This window comes from Puma concolor, chromosome D1 (genome assembly GCF_028749965.1).
Source record: "Puma concolor isolate L17-30 chromosome D1, mPumCon1.1.hap2, whole genome shotgun sequence".
NCBI classification, from domain to species: Eukaryota; Metazoa; Chordata; class Mammalia; order Carnivora; family Felidae; genus Puma; species Puma concolor.
This window is the reverse complement of record NC_141676.1, coordinates 25,745,916-25,760,352: the sequence shown is the minus strand read 5'-3', so window position 1 is coordinate 25,760,352 and position 14,437 is coordinate 25,745,916. Positions and strand designations below refer to the sequence as shown.

At 46.3% G+C, this 14,437-nt stretch overlaps 1 long non-coding RNA gene across 5 annotated transcripts in view; it reads left to right on the top strand.

Moving 5' to 3' along the window:
* LOC147576548 (uncharacterized) overlaps positions 1-9,180 on the top strand; it is a 59,754-nt gene extending 50,574 nt beyond the window's left edge. For 2 of the 5 annotated variants that reach the window (XR_015240890.1, XR_015240888.1), the window contains 2 exons: positions 2,042-2,271; positions 5,703-8,345. This is a non-coding gene — a long non-coding RNA (uncharacterized LOC147576548). Of the gene's footprint in view, positions 1-2,041; positions 2,272-5,702; positions 8,346-9,007 lie in introns of those variants that run through there. The other 3 variants (XR_015240891.1, XR_015240892.1, XR_015240889.1) reach the window with 3 other exon arrangements.
* The last annotated feature ends 5,257 nt before the right edge of the window (positions 9,181-14,437 follow it).

The window sequence follows — 14,437 nt, the reverse complement described above, 5'->3', positions numbered from 1 at the left end:
TCTCCTGTCAAGCAGAGGAGGGTCCAGCCACCAGGGGTACTGAGTGAGAGCAGGCTAGATGTTTCTTACGTGGCCCTTCCTGACGTACTTCGGAACACGCTGGTCTCTGCAGCACTGGGGGTCAGCCGCTATGGTGGTTCAGCACTTGAGCTCTGGGGTAGAAAGACCTGGGTTTGCAGTTGGCCTTGCCTGTGGAGGGCCCAGCCACCTTGTGGAAAGTTTCTGAACCTCTCTAAGCCTCTGATTTTCTTCTGTAAAGGAGAAAGAGTTAATAATAATAATGATAATGATAATGATAATAATAATAATAATACCTATTTCATAGGGTTACCATGAGAACCAAATGAGTCAATACACAGCATTTCCCATGATGCCTGGCACAACAAATAAGTGCTTACTAACTGTTAATAGTTTGTTGTCATGGTTATTATTGCTCGGGTTGTTACTACGACAACTGCCAGATTACTTTTAGTTTCCTCCTGAAGTTGTGTTTGACAGGCCTGCCTCCTTAAGCTTACAACTTTTTACCCCACACTCCATGGTCTTCTTTGGCAAAACCAAGCTGATTAGCACTTGGCTGCTTGGCTTTCTCTGGGTCTCAGTTTTCTCATCTAGAAAAGAGATTTCATCGTACTGTTGTGCCTCTCCGGAAAGGCAGGTGATGCATGAAAGATGCCAGGGATATGTACCCAGAGAGCACAGAGAAGGTGGCAGAACACCCAAAGCCTGGAGCTCCGCACCTCACCTTTCTGCACACCACGCTCCTGCTTTTCTGATCACGTAGGTTTCTTCCTTTACAGAACATACGGGCACTTCTGTCCATGTGCCCATCTGGGCTGGTAATGTTCTGACATACTCCTGGTGTCATTAAAGCATCATTTCCCATGTATGCGTCACAGCCGCAGCTGAAAGCAGGAGCTTGGAGAGCTGGGATCTGTCCTATGTATTCTCAAGTGATAACTATTAATAAGAGATGTATTAAAAACTAGTAATAGATGCTGAACTCAAGGAGATTGCTGTGCGTCAGATATGGGCCTAGATGCCTTCACATCGAATTAAAATGTAATAATATCACAGCACCCTGCAAGGCAGCTACCAATGTTCCCGCTTCATTGATGAAAAACGGGGTTCAGGAAAGTACTTAAGCAGCTTCAGTGATTAAGTACCATTCGAGCACATTAAGAGGCAGACTCTTTCTTTTTCTTTTAGTGCTACACAGAGGATCAGTACGCAGTAGATGCAGGGTGAACAGGAAGGAAAGTACCTTCAGTGCCCCTCTCTGATGAATCAGAGATTTTAAAAATTGTTCTTTCTTTTTTTTAATTGTTCAAGTTTATTTATTTATTTTGAGAGACAGAGAGTGAGCAAGCGAGGGGCAGAGAGAGAGAGAGAGAGAGGGATAGAGAGAATCCCAAGCAGGCTCCACACCATCAGCATGGAGCCCGATGCTGGGCTCAAACGCACGAACTGTGAGATCATGAGCTTGGCTGAAACCAAGAGTCAAACGCTTAACCGACTAAGCCACCCAGGGGCCACTAAAAATTGTTGCTTCTAAAAGCATTCGAGTTAAAGTGAACACACACACACACACACACACACACACACACACATACACACACTGTATGAGTGTGCACTTGAACCTTTCTGGCATCTGTTTCTCAAACAGGCGGAGAGCTCACCGGGAACTGAGCCAGGGGCAGTGAGGGAGGGGAAGCAGGAGGCCCCAGCAGGGCCCAGGTTTCCTGCAGGGAAATCCAGGGGCTGAGTGTCCCTGCTTCCTTCTGGCCAATTGTTCGTGGGAAGGAAGGCTAGGGCCTCCTGTTCTTTCTCCAGAATCCCATGATGCCCACTCTTAAGCAAGCAAGAAGAAGTCACCCCCTCACCCTGCCCCAGAGCTCTCCACATCTTCCCCTACTTAGGGGGCTGTGGGGATGTGGTGCAGCTTCCTTCATTTCTTCCTTGCTGGCAAGGACATGAAGCTTTAGCCTATCATTTTCTTAACAACTCATTTTCTGAACAACTCATTTTCTGAACCTTACAGCACCTAAGGCATCTTGGGGTGGCCCAGATGTAACTGGGCTCATTCTTTCCTCCAATAACCAGAAAAAAAAATACTCTGAGACCTGCCCATCCACACAGAGGACTCAGCAAAGGAGAGAGACCAGCACCATCTTGGATCGCCTGCCGCCTGCCTCCTCCCCATCACCTCTAGCCCCATCCTCACTGATGCTGGGGGCTACCTTCAGCTCTGTGCACCACTTGGCCCCGAGGGTAAGGAAGGTTCATGTAGTTCTCCCTCAGTTTTACTTCCTGTATTTTTCTGGGCTAACAGACTTACATCACAAAGCAAACACACTCATCTGAATTATTAATAAAGTCGTTACAAGCACAAATCCTCAAGTCAAATTGCCCAGGTTTGTATCCCAGTTGTGCCTCCTACCAGCTGTGTGGTTCCCTGTGTCTCATTTGTAAAAAGGAGATAATAAATAATACCAATGGGATTATTGTGGAGATTAAATGACCCGGTACTTGTAGGGGGCTCAGAACCATGCCTGGTGCATAGTTAGCACCAGATGATCAGCTATGAAATAATTGCCAGAGTGTCTAGGATGTCTCTGACTTTGACCGGGTCAGTTTCGTGTTGCTGGGGCCTCTGCCCTGCCCTGACCCTGGGGAGCGACTGGTTTTTTTTCTTCCCTTACAGGATTCCAGGGCCTGTCCAACATGTGTACATCTCGAGTTGCAAGGGGAAAACAGAGAATTCTTGTTACTTAATTATGGAGACCACTTTCCGCTTCCTTTATTTCTGCTTCCTCATTGTGGTCTGAGCTCTTTTATATTGTTCAATCTCCATATTTTTCTAAACAAAAGATCAGTCCACTCCTCCCCTCTCTCACCCCTGGGACAATAGCGAATATCCCTAAATGTGCACACAATGCAGAAACAGCCATGGCCAGTAGTTTAATAATACTTTGGGACGCCTGGGTAGCTCATTCAGTTAAGCATCCGACTCTTGATTTCAGCTCTGGTCATGATCTCGCAGTTTGTGGGATCGAGTCCCGTGTCAGGCTCTGCACTGACCTCCCTCGCCCCACCTGCTTGGAATTCTCTCTCTCCCTGTATCTCTCTGTCCCCCCCCCAAAAATAAATAAGTACACATTTGAAATAATAATAATAATAATAATAAAATACTTTTGCCTTTGTAGGGGAAGGAAACTTTTCCTCCACTCTCTCAGATTCCAAGACTCAGGACTGTGAACTAAGCTGACAAGTAACAGAAGAACAGGAGAAAAGCACACACCTTTTATTCGATGTTAATATTTTTACGTAGCATGGGGATCTTCATAGAAAAGAAATGAAAATCTCAAAGAAGCAGTGTGATTAGGGGGCTTAGTTGCCACTTTAACATTTAAGGGCAATAAATCTCCGAAAAGGGGTTAGACGAGGGAAAGGGCTTTGGGCCTCTGGGGGTGGCAACTTGTTGGACAATGACTAGGAAATAATTGGGGGAAACTGAGGCAAGATAAGGGCTGTTTATTGTGCAGGCTCGTCTCAGGGTCAGCTCTCCATCTTGGGCAATGAGAATGTTCTTTACTTCCTGGTACCAGGAGGGCATCTTTCGCAGGGGAAATTTATGCCCTGCTTTTAGGCAGAGAGGGGTACTGGAGTGTGAACGAAGAAGAGGCATTTCTGCTGACTCTGCGGAAATTTCCGTGAGGAAGGATTCTGAAGCATCCGCTGCCCTCCAGGGAGGGTGGAGAGCAAGAAGATGAGAGAGAACGTGACTTAGGTCACATATTAGGGGCTGCTGGGAATCCTGGTCAAGCTGCCGAACCTCCTGAGAATTTACCCTGGAGAAAAGGGGGTCAATTAGGAGCGGTGCCCTGTAATCCAGGCGGAGACAGTGAGGGCCTGGGTGGAGGAAGTGTGCGTCTGTGGAGAGGCGATTGCAAGAGGGTCTTAAAAGTGAACATAAACCTATAAATCTTGACGTGCGATTGGTTGTGAATCGGGGGGATAAATTTAAAAAAGAAGTTTAACTTTTGGAATTTGTCAAAACTGGAGGTATTTTAGAGCTAGAAGGGCTCCCTCACACACACACATATTTTACAGACGAAAAGTTGGATCCAACAACTTGCCTGCAGCAGTAAATCATGTTAATTCTAGGTCTCAGAGCCAGAAGTTAGATCTCTGGATCCTCTAGCTGGATCCCCAATTTCTCCTGTTCCTTCCATGCAAATAAGAGGCCAATGCCAACCCTGGGCTTCAGTAAATGGCACTCAGATAATCACTAGGGCTTGTACATCGCTGGCCCATCTCGATCACTAGGACACTAGTTTTAGGAAGACAAACACTTACATCAGGTTTCTCAGCCTCAGCATTTATTGACATTGTGGGCCAGATGGTTCTTCATTGTGGGTTGTAGGACCTTGCCATTAGATGCCATTGGCAACCTCACCCTTTCTCCCCACCCCCAGGTGTGAGAGTTAAAAATGCTTCTAGGGGTGCCTGGTGGCTCAGTTGGTTAAACTTCCCACTCTTGATTTCGGCTCAGGTCAAGATCTCACGGTTCGTGGGTTCGAGCCCCACATCAGACTCTACACTGCCAGCACAGAGCCTGCTTGGGATTTTCTGTCTCCTTCTCTCTCTGCTGCACACCAACTCCCCACCCCCCTGCTCATGCTCTCTCTCTCTCTCTCAAAAAAGAAATAAAAATAAACATTAAAAAAATGTTTCTAGGGGCGCCTGGGTGGCGCAGTCGGTTAAGCGTCCGACTTCAGCCAGGTCACCATCTCGCGGTCCGTGAGTTCGAGCCCCGCGTCGGGCTCTGGGCTGATGGCTCAGAGCCTGGAGCCTGTTTCTGATTCTGTGTCTCCCTCTCTCTCTGCCCCTCCCCCATTCATGCTCTGTCCCTCTCTGTCCCAAAAATAAATAAACGTTGAAAAAAAAATTAAAAAAAAAAAAATGTTTCTAGACGTTGTTGAATGTCCCAGGCAAGGTGGAGGTGGGGGTACAAAATTGTTCCTGGGTGACAACCAAGGTCTTATATCAGTGTGCTTACAGTGAGTTTCAACATTGCATGGGCCAAAAAACCTAAAATCTTAAAAGATGAAGCTCTTAGATCATTCATTGAGAAAGAAATGATTCCTATTTTCCAAATAACCATTAGAAAGGTGATTTGTTCATTCATTCAACAATAGGGATTGTGTATATACTGTGTGCCAGGAGCTATGGAAGTCTTTAGAGAGATGGGGGTAAATGCGATGGCTTTAAAGAGTTGACAGGCGAGAGCAGTGATGTGAAAATAAATGCTCACCTCTAGGACAGAAAGAGTCCCACAGGGAGTGGGAGAAGGGGGAGAAGCCGGGCAAGACATGGGCCGTCAGATGGGGTAGCATCTTGCTGTACACATCAACCTATAAACTGAGCCCCGGAGAGCCTGGGCTTTGAAGTCAGATGCACCTGTGTCTGAACCTCGGGTTAGTATGACTTGGGCAAATTGTTTTCTTAACCTCAGTTTCCTTATCTGTCAAATGGAGATAATAACAATACTCGGTTCATGGTTGTTTTGAAGATTTCAGTGAGATAATGCGTGTAAAGCTCTCAGCACAGAGCTCGGGACCTGGTAAGCACTCAACAATGCTAGAGAAGTTTCACTAATCATTTCGGTTATGCTATTTTATGATTATTTCGTTTTACAGAATTTTCTTAAGGAGGCTCCACACCCAATGTGGGGCTTGAACTCACGACCTTGAGATCAGGAGTCGCATATGCTACCGACTGAGCCAGCCGGGCACCCCTCTTAGTTTATACTTAAGAACAACGTTGTGCTCTAGGCAGAAAAGCACATCCGTCATCCCCAAAGAGAGGAGTAAGTCATCGGGGCAGTTATTTTAGCTTCAGCTACCTGATGGACTCTTATTTATGGCTTCTTCGTTGTACGTATGCTTGGTTTTGAGGTGTCTTACCAATAGTATTACTAAGTCCTTCATTTCCTATATGCACAAAAGCAGTGAGATTGTTGAACATGCCAATTAGGGGATGTATCTGCTCATAATGGAAATGAGAGCAAAGATTATTTTTTTAAAGTTGAAAGTGAGAAAATGCAAAATTCTCCATGTGCGTTTGAGGCAAAGCATTGGAGAGTGGGGATGACGATACATATAAAGTGCTTAGAAACAACCTTTGCACATAGTAAGCACCCAAGAAGTATCTTCCATTACCACCACCACCACCATCATCATCATCATCATCATCATCATCATCATGCGGAACAAGGAGGGAATCATATAGTATATGGAAGATTTTGAGCTGATGCACTCTGCAGTTACAGCCAGAGGCAAGGACAACTGAAAAGCAAATTGGAGAAAATCCCAAGGATGTGGCCACAGCTGAGCATCAGCCTTGGCGACCTCATGCAAATTTAGGACCCTGCTGGGGATTGGAGAACACAAGGGCTTAGCTTATGGGAAGTGGAAATTGCCATTGGGCGATGTTTGTTGCAAACCATGGAGGTCCCATGGATTTAAGGTTCATTTAAATGTGTTCCTTGGGTGATCGGGCTCTGGATCCCATAAGGTCTCTGAGACACTCAGGGACACCATCTGGGGCAGAAGGGTCATTTGCCTCAACAGATTTCCAAATTGCGAAGGAGAAGAATGTATGAGAGCAGCAAGGAGCGTGGTGGCTTTGCACGTGGATACTGCAAATGTAAACTCTTATTGGACACCTCAGACTGATAAATTTTATATCAACCACTCACCTTTGTTGAGCATGTATGATGCGCCCAGACTGTGTTCTAAGTATATTTCGTGGACCTTCACCCAAACTCTAAGAGCGAGATACTGTTGTGTTCCCATTTTACAGATGTGGAATCTGAGGCGCAACTTGCTTAAGGGATCCAGCCAGTCAATTTTGCAAGCAAGAGGTGAATCAGGCAGTCTGCCTCCAAAGCGCATGCTTTTACCTAACTGATTTACAAATGTCCTTTTAACATGACCTATTTTTAAGCATAAAAGTTTCCACATTATCATGACACCTATCACTCTTAGGGAAGCATGGCTGTTGAAGGCGAGGAGAAAGCCATTTGATTTAGAAAGAAGCACATCATTGACCCTTGAGTGGGTGGTTTCTGCAAAGCGCTGGGATGGCAGCCAGACTGTCAGGGCTTACCGGAGTCAAGGGAGGTGAGAGAAGGAAGGCCTCCATGTATATATCACTTCCGGGAGTTTGGCAGTAATAGGCGAGAAAGAACTAGAATTACAGCTACAGGGAGCAGCCGACCATGTGAAGGCTTGTTTTTTTTCTTCTCCCCAAGGTGATTGAAGACACATTGGAAAGAAGGAGAGGGTGCTGATGGAGGGGAAGAAGATAAAGATGTTGAAGAGGAAGGCAAGATGTTGCGAATAAACATCTGGGAAGGGAGAGCCCTCGGGGCTAGAGAGCAGAGGGTTTGAAGTCCGGCTGAATTTGGAAGAGATGTTTTGGGTTTTACTTGTTAGTGATCCCCTGATGAATCGTGGTTTAAATTTTCCGTTATCTGGACTCACCTTGTCCTGAAAGCCCACATTCTCCTGGTGTGGATGGTCCGTTATCTAATTTTAGGAGAAGTGGGTGTGTGTCCCACAGCTGCTACTCGATAGCTGTGTGTTCTTGGACAAATAAGTCTCTTCTTGTCTCTGAGCCTCAATTTCCCCATCTGTGGAGTGGCGGAGGCCAACTACAGGTCCTGGGTCCTTCCACCTGCAACGGGATGAACTTCCGATATGAACAGAAAAATATCCTGCCATTTTAGGGAAGAGATTAATTCCCTTATTGTGTGATTTTTGTTTGGGTGGGAGAAGCAACCACAGTCGCTTCCCTCTGCAGGAGAGCGGGTGATTTGACCAGAACTTAAAGTGGGTCTGCATTATTTATAAATGTGTGTAATGTTCGTTCAAATGGATTAATTTGTTACCAAGATTCTAAGGGCATCATTCTAAATACTATAAAAACGTATGTCCTTCACTAGCCATATACATACCTGAGCCTCAGGTATGCTCTCTCGTTGCTGGAGAGAAGTGCACTGTCATTTGAATACACAAGTCCACCCACTGGGAGTGGGATTGCCAATCTCCCTAAGAGCCTAGTTCTCAGGAAGGAGGACAAAAGGGTGTACTTTTGCTGCCAACCACCTGTTGTTAACAGCATTTAATGGGTAGAATTTCCCCCACCAGAACTATAACTCGACAGATGCATAGAGTGCCTACTGTGTGTCAGGCACCAAACAGGAAAATGGGGACCGTAGATATCAGTCTTGCTGATCAAAGCCTGTAACCACAATAAAAACACAAAACAGGAAACCATGACAAGTATCTGACTATCTGGTGTGCAGCCATTTGGAACACAAGGGGTGCAGCGCGTCAGCTAGAGGTGTGTGTGTGTGTGTGTGTGTGGTCAGTATGGAATAATAAATAGGTGGTATAATAGGGTAGAAGTGTTTGCAGCAGGCACCCAGGAGAGGCCTGCACAATTACGCCTTTATCTCGTTATGGATAGATTATTGCTCAAGAATACTTATACCTACTGATCCCGCAGCTCCGACAACACACACACACACACACACACACACACACACACACACACGCACACTCCTACCTCTACAGCACCTTGGTGTGTACTATGGCCCTAAGCCAGCCCTTTGATTCGAGATGCAGGTAGCATTCTATAGAAGCAGTTCTCACAGTGTGGTCTGGGGACCTTTGAAGTTGCCCTCAGAACCTTTGCAGTCACAAGGGGCCCCAGGCTCAGAGGGGCCCCGTGTTCAATGTAATTATTGCTCTGCTGTGGCTGTCTTGAAATTCTCACTAACTTTTGGACAAGGGACCCCCACGTTTTCAGTTGCACTGGGATTATGTAGCTGGTCTTCGTTGTTTGAGATCCTTTCATGGGGCTCATGAGCTCAAAGCTATTTTAATAATGATAATGATACATTATTTGCCTCCTTTTTTCTCATTCTTAACACAAGAACACGGTGGAATTTTCTGGCAGCTACATGACGTTGCCAGCAGCTAATTCAACAGACTGAATGCAGAAGCAGATCTGAGGACCCAGCTCTTTTCTCTGAAGCCAGGCATGAAGGAGATTGACAGAAATGAAAAACAATGCTAACTCTTCCACTACACATCGTTTGCTTTTGGAAAATATAGCCAGTTTTCATAAAAAGCTTGGTGTGCAATGGGTTTTTTAAATTGTTTTGAAACGAATTAACTAATGATGTTTTTTTTTCTCAGTTTTAGTTTTTAACACATTAAATCTCAACAGATAAAACTCACGAAAAACAAAGTTTTGGAAGATTATCAATAAATTCTAAGAGTGTGAAGGGTGAGCTCCCGGCTAGCCTGGTTGGTAGAGTGAGTGACTCTTTAATCTTGGGGTTGTGAGTTTGGTGCAGTGATTACTTAAAAATAAAATATTAAAAAAAAAGAGTATAAAGAGGTTTGGAGTTCAAAAAGTTTGAAAGCCACAGCTCTATAGATATTTACTATTTCTGTTGGAGGAAAGAAACTATTGAGGAAATGTGATCGGAAGGTATAGTTTATCTTTGTTTATACTTGTTGTATTAGTCAGGGTCCTCCAGAGAAACAGAACCAACAGGAGAGATATATCTATATATCTGTGTCTATATGTTTATATCTATATCTGTATCTGTATCTATATCTATATATCTATCTAAAAATGGAGATTTGTTATAGGAATTGGTTCATACAACTTATGGAAGCTGAGAATTCCCACGATCGGCTGTCTGCAAACTGGACACCCAGGAAAGTCGGTGGTGTAATTCATTATGAGCCCAAAGGCCTGAGAAGCAGGAAGGGCAATCATATAAAGCCCAGTCTGAGTCTGAAGTAGAAGCAGGAGAACCAGTGTCCAAGGGCATGAGAAGATCCCAGGGCAGGCAGAGAGCAAATTCACCCTTCCTTTGCCTTTTGTTAGATTCATACCCTCAACGGATTGGATGAGGCCCACTCACGTTGGTAAAGATGATCTTCTTTACTGGGTGCACCAATTCAAATGCTAATCTCTTCCAGAACACCTTCACAGACACACTCAGAAACGTTTCGCCAGCTATCTGGGCATCCCTTACCCAGTCAAGGTGATGCACAAAATTAACTGTCACACTGGTTCGTTGATGTAAGTACATCAATGTCTATTAAAAAATGAGGCAGACACAATCTGTTCCTTACCGTTGCACTTCTGCAGAATTTCCCAAAGTGTCATCCAACACAAATCACTTGCTTTACTTGTTTTTCTCTTCCATAAAAGTTTCAGGGGCTCCCGGGTGACTCAGTCGATTAAGTGTCTGACTTCGACTCAGGTCCATGATCTCATGGTTCGTGAGTTCAAGCCCTGCATTAGGCTCTGTGCTAGCCTGGAGCCTGCTTCAGATTCTGTGTCTCCCTCTCTCTCTCTCTGCCCCTCCCCTACTCGTGCTCTGTCTCTCAATAAATAAAAACATAAAAAAAATTTTTTTTTAATTAAAAAAAAAATAGTTTCAGACTGGCTGGTTCTGGGTTACATCTGGCCACTGGAGTGTTCCAAAATGGAAGAGTTGCTTCAAGAGGCAGTGAACACCTCTTCCCTCAAAGGGTCCAGGCAGAAGCCAGCTGTTCACCTCCAATGGGTTGCTACCCCTGCTTCCTATGGGTGCTGGAGAAGGTTTGGCGTGAGGCAGAGTTGACCTCTGAGGTCCCTTGCACTTCTGGCATGTTAGATGAGAAAGTCCTTTGCCTTACCAAGTTCAAACTCCCTGGTTGAAGTGATCATGAATGGGCCCATATCTTAAGAGGAAGACAGAGAGAGAGAGAGGACATTTTGTCAGCATCAAAGCAGTGGTACAGTCACTAGAGATTCCAATCTTCCTTATGAGACCGAGGTACCAGCTGTAGCCTGAAGAGAGAACTTTCTCCCAGGGACGTGTGCGAGAGAGAACGGGGTTGATGGGACAGAGTGGGAATAGGAATTGTGTGTTCACATTCTGATGACTCTGACTCACCGAGGTTGACATTTAAAAAAAATTTTTTTAATGTTTATTTAATTTTGAGAAAGACAGAGTGTGAGTGGGGGAGGGGCAGAGAGAGACAGACAGACAGACAGACAGACAGAATCTGAGGCAGGCTCCAAGCTGTCAGCACAGAGCCCGACACAGGGCTCGAACTCATAAACCATGAGATCTTGACCTGGGCCAAAGTCAGCCACTTAACCAACTGAGCCACCCAGGCACCCCGAGGTTGATATTTTTTTAAGTCACTGATATCTCTCTTCCCTGTTTGGGGCCCCCTTTCCTTCACTTTTAGCACCAAAGTCCTGACAGGCTTTTTCCCCACTTGCCTTTTGAAAATCCATCTTATAAACGAATGCTAAGGTGCTTGCCTGTTAATAGTTTAACACATTACCCTTGGAAAAGAAACAAGGAGATCCTGGAGATAATATCTCTACCCTGAGGAACAAATCTCCTTAAGCAGGAAATTTTAGATGCTGGGCAGGCTGTCCAGACATTTGGGGGAAAGAACCGCGCCTATTGCTTTCAAGGGGTAATCAATTATGTCTGTCCTCCCTTCCTCTCTGCATCCGCCTTTCCTTATTCACTCCCACTTTTCCTCTTCCATACAAGCCTCTGTTATATCTGAGGAGTAGCCTAGGTATTGGGATTCGGAGATGAATAACTTGGCGTCACTGACGACTTAACCAGTGAGTGGAGACAGGGGAGCGGATCACGCGATGCACTGAGACAAGGCTGTAAGGGAGGCTGTCCTCACTGCTAGTGCAGTTTGCCTGGGGTGCAGGGGAAGGATGATCCCTTGACCTGACTCGTGGAGAGGGGGGAAGGATGATCCCTTGACCTGGCTCGTGGAGGGGGATGTGGGTGTTTATCAGGGGGAGCAAGAGAGCAAGGGGCTCCAGGCCCAGGGAGGTGAAGTGAGGTGCCTGAGTTCACACTGGTTATGTTGCTGGACCAACACTGAACCTGGTCTGGCTCCACAGCCTGCACCCTTGACCTGTATGCGGTACTGCCTTTGCCCAAACCGCCAGCCATTCAGTGTGGCCGGCATAGGGTGAGGTGGGGGGAGAGAGTGGCCAGGAACGAGGCCACGGTCAAGGTTTCACACAGCATCCCTTTAGTCGTCCAGGGAAACAGAAAAGCACGGTAAACATTTATGGACCAGAGAAAAGTAAGGCCCAACTCTTTGAGGTGTTGTTAACTTATATTCATGTCCCGAGATGATATTCATTGAATGCCTGCCCTGCGTCTGGACAGCTATCACTCCCTCCCTCTCGAGCTCACGCCTCACATCTTCACAGTCTCCATGGCGTAGGTGGGGACAGTCCTACTGAGCTAAGCAGGATTCACCGTTGAGGGCTCATTGTCATTTCCACCGGAGCTGTATGTAGCTCTTCGTCACTTCCTTCAAAGACCTTTTGCCCCTTCTGACAAATAACCCCACGCGTCTTTTCTTTCCTCTTTTCCTTCCTCTTGCTCCCTGCGTCCAGGTTCAGAAGGAATGTGAATTGACCCCCGGGGAAGGTTTCCTGCAGTGGGGAGGGTGGCCCGGCCCCTACACCAGCCAAACAAGCAGGAGTTGACCCATCGGTGCCACGCACTCCTTGCTACAGGGTTTTGGTCCCCGTTACCTGCCTGACGCTGGCTGACAGCTACTGTCCCACAAGCAGAGGCTCAGGAGAATGGCCCACCCCTCCCGCAAGAATGCGAACAATCAGCTATGAATTTCCAGTGGGACGAACAGGAACCCATTCAGCCAGGAAATCTAAATTGAACAAGATTAAGTCACTCAAGCTCCCTGGCCCCACTTAACTTCCAGGACTGTAGATGATGCCGTGTTCCTGTTTGCGACCGTTTTCACAGCTGGTCTCCAGAGGGTATCTCACTTGTAAATGAGGTGCTCTGTCTGTGCAGGAGGCACTCTGTGGTGGGTCAGCCCAAGGACTAGGGAGCCAGACAGTCTGGGTTTGAATCCCATGTCTTTCCCTTGCTGTGTGGACAGGTTTCCCATCTCTGGAAACTATGTCTCAGTTTCCTCATCTATGAAATGGGAATCATAACAGTACCAGCCCCATGCTGTTGTTTCATGGTATTATGAGAATTAAGCGAGTTGATACTAGTGATGTGCTTAGAACTACGCAGGGCAAACACTTTTAAGGATTAAAGTAATGAAATAAATACGTTTCATTATCCAGCTACGGGTGGTACTTGCCCCTGTCTCCTTCCTTCAGGACGTCTGTCGTTCGACAGAGGGCACGGATTTAGGGAAGAGGCTACGAGCAGGGATTTAAGAATTAAACCACCTCCGTTCAGATCCTCCTTCACCTCTTAATGGTGGGTTGTCACCTAATCTCTCTGCTCCTCAGTTTCCTCGTCTGTAAAATGGGGGCTCTAATTGTACCTATTTCTCAGGAGGGGCATGGGGAACGAATTCTCTCAAGTTCTTAGTATAGTATCTGGCACAAGTAAGTACTCAATAAACTTTAGCTATTATTGTCAGGCACTCCAAAACAAGTGGCTTATAAATGCACCAGTTTCGAGCGCACAAACAACAATAATGCCAAAGCAAACGCCCCGAGAAAGTGTGGCCAGAGCCTCGAGGCAGCTCCTGGGGGCTGGCCTTGTGCGAGCCGACAACGACAACGAGCGTGGCGGCTTGGCAAGGCATGGAAGAACCCAGCCGCTCTGCATCTGAGCCCTGGCTCTCCTCCTTGCGAGAGGTGTGGCGTCGTGGGGCCGGTTACCATCTACAAACCTCAATTTGTTTCCTTCCTCCCTCCCTTCCTTCCGTTAATAAATATTTATTGAGTGTCTACTCAGCAGAGGCACAGTGCTGAGTGCTGGGTATTCCCCCAGTGCACAGGCCGCTGGTGGACCACGGGCAGAGCGTGTGCTGGCCTGGGGGCCTGCTGCTAAGTGTGTGCACAGTCAACACGCGGCTCGTGCGAATTTGCTCTCAAATACCCTTAGTTTGCCTCTTTCTCTGGTCTCATCAGCCTTTCTTATGAAGAAGGTGACTGGTTCTGACTCCTTTCTCTGGCCCAGACGAGGTGCTTAGGCAGGTCAGGAGAACGATTGTTCAAGGTTACTCGTTTTGTTTCTGTGGTGGAAAGTGAAGCAGGGATCTTTTCCCTCTGTAAATTTAGGAATACTATCAGTAGATTAGTCATCCAAGAAATTAAAAATCAGAAAGCAGAGTCTACTGAGTAGACTCAATGAAGATCTCCCCTTGATCTTATTTAGTCCTGGGCCCCTTTCAAAGCAAATCTGACTGGCATGCAATCCTTCCGTCTAGGACAAAATTTCCCCAGTTAGGTTCTGTGGAACGCCATATCCTCAAACCGTTGATAGGAAATGAAAAAGGAATGAAATTATTGAATTTCTTTCCTGCAGACA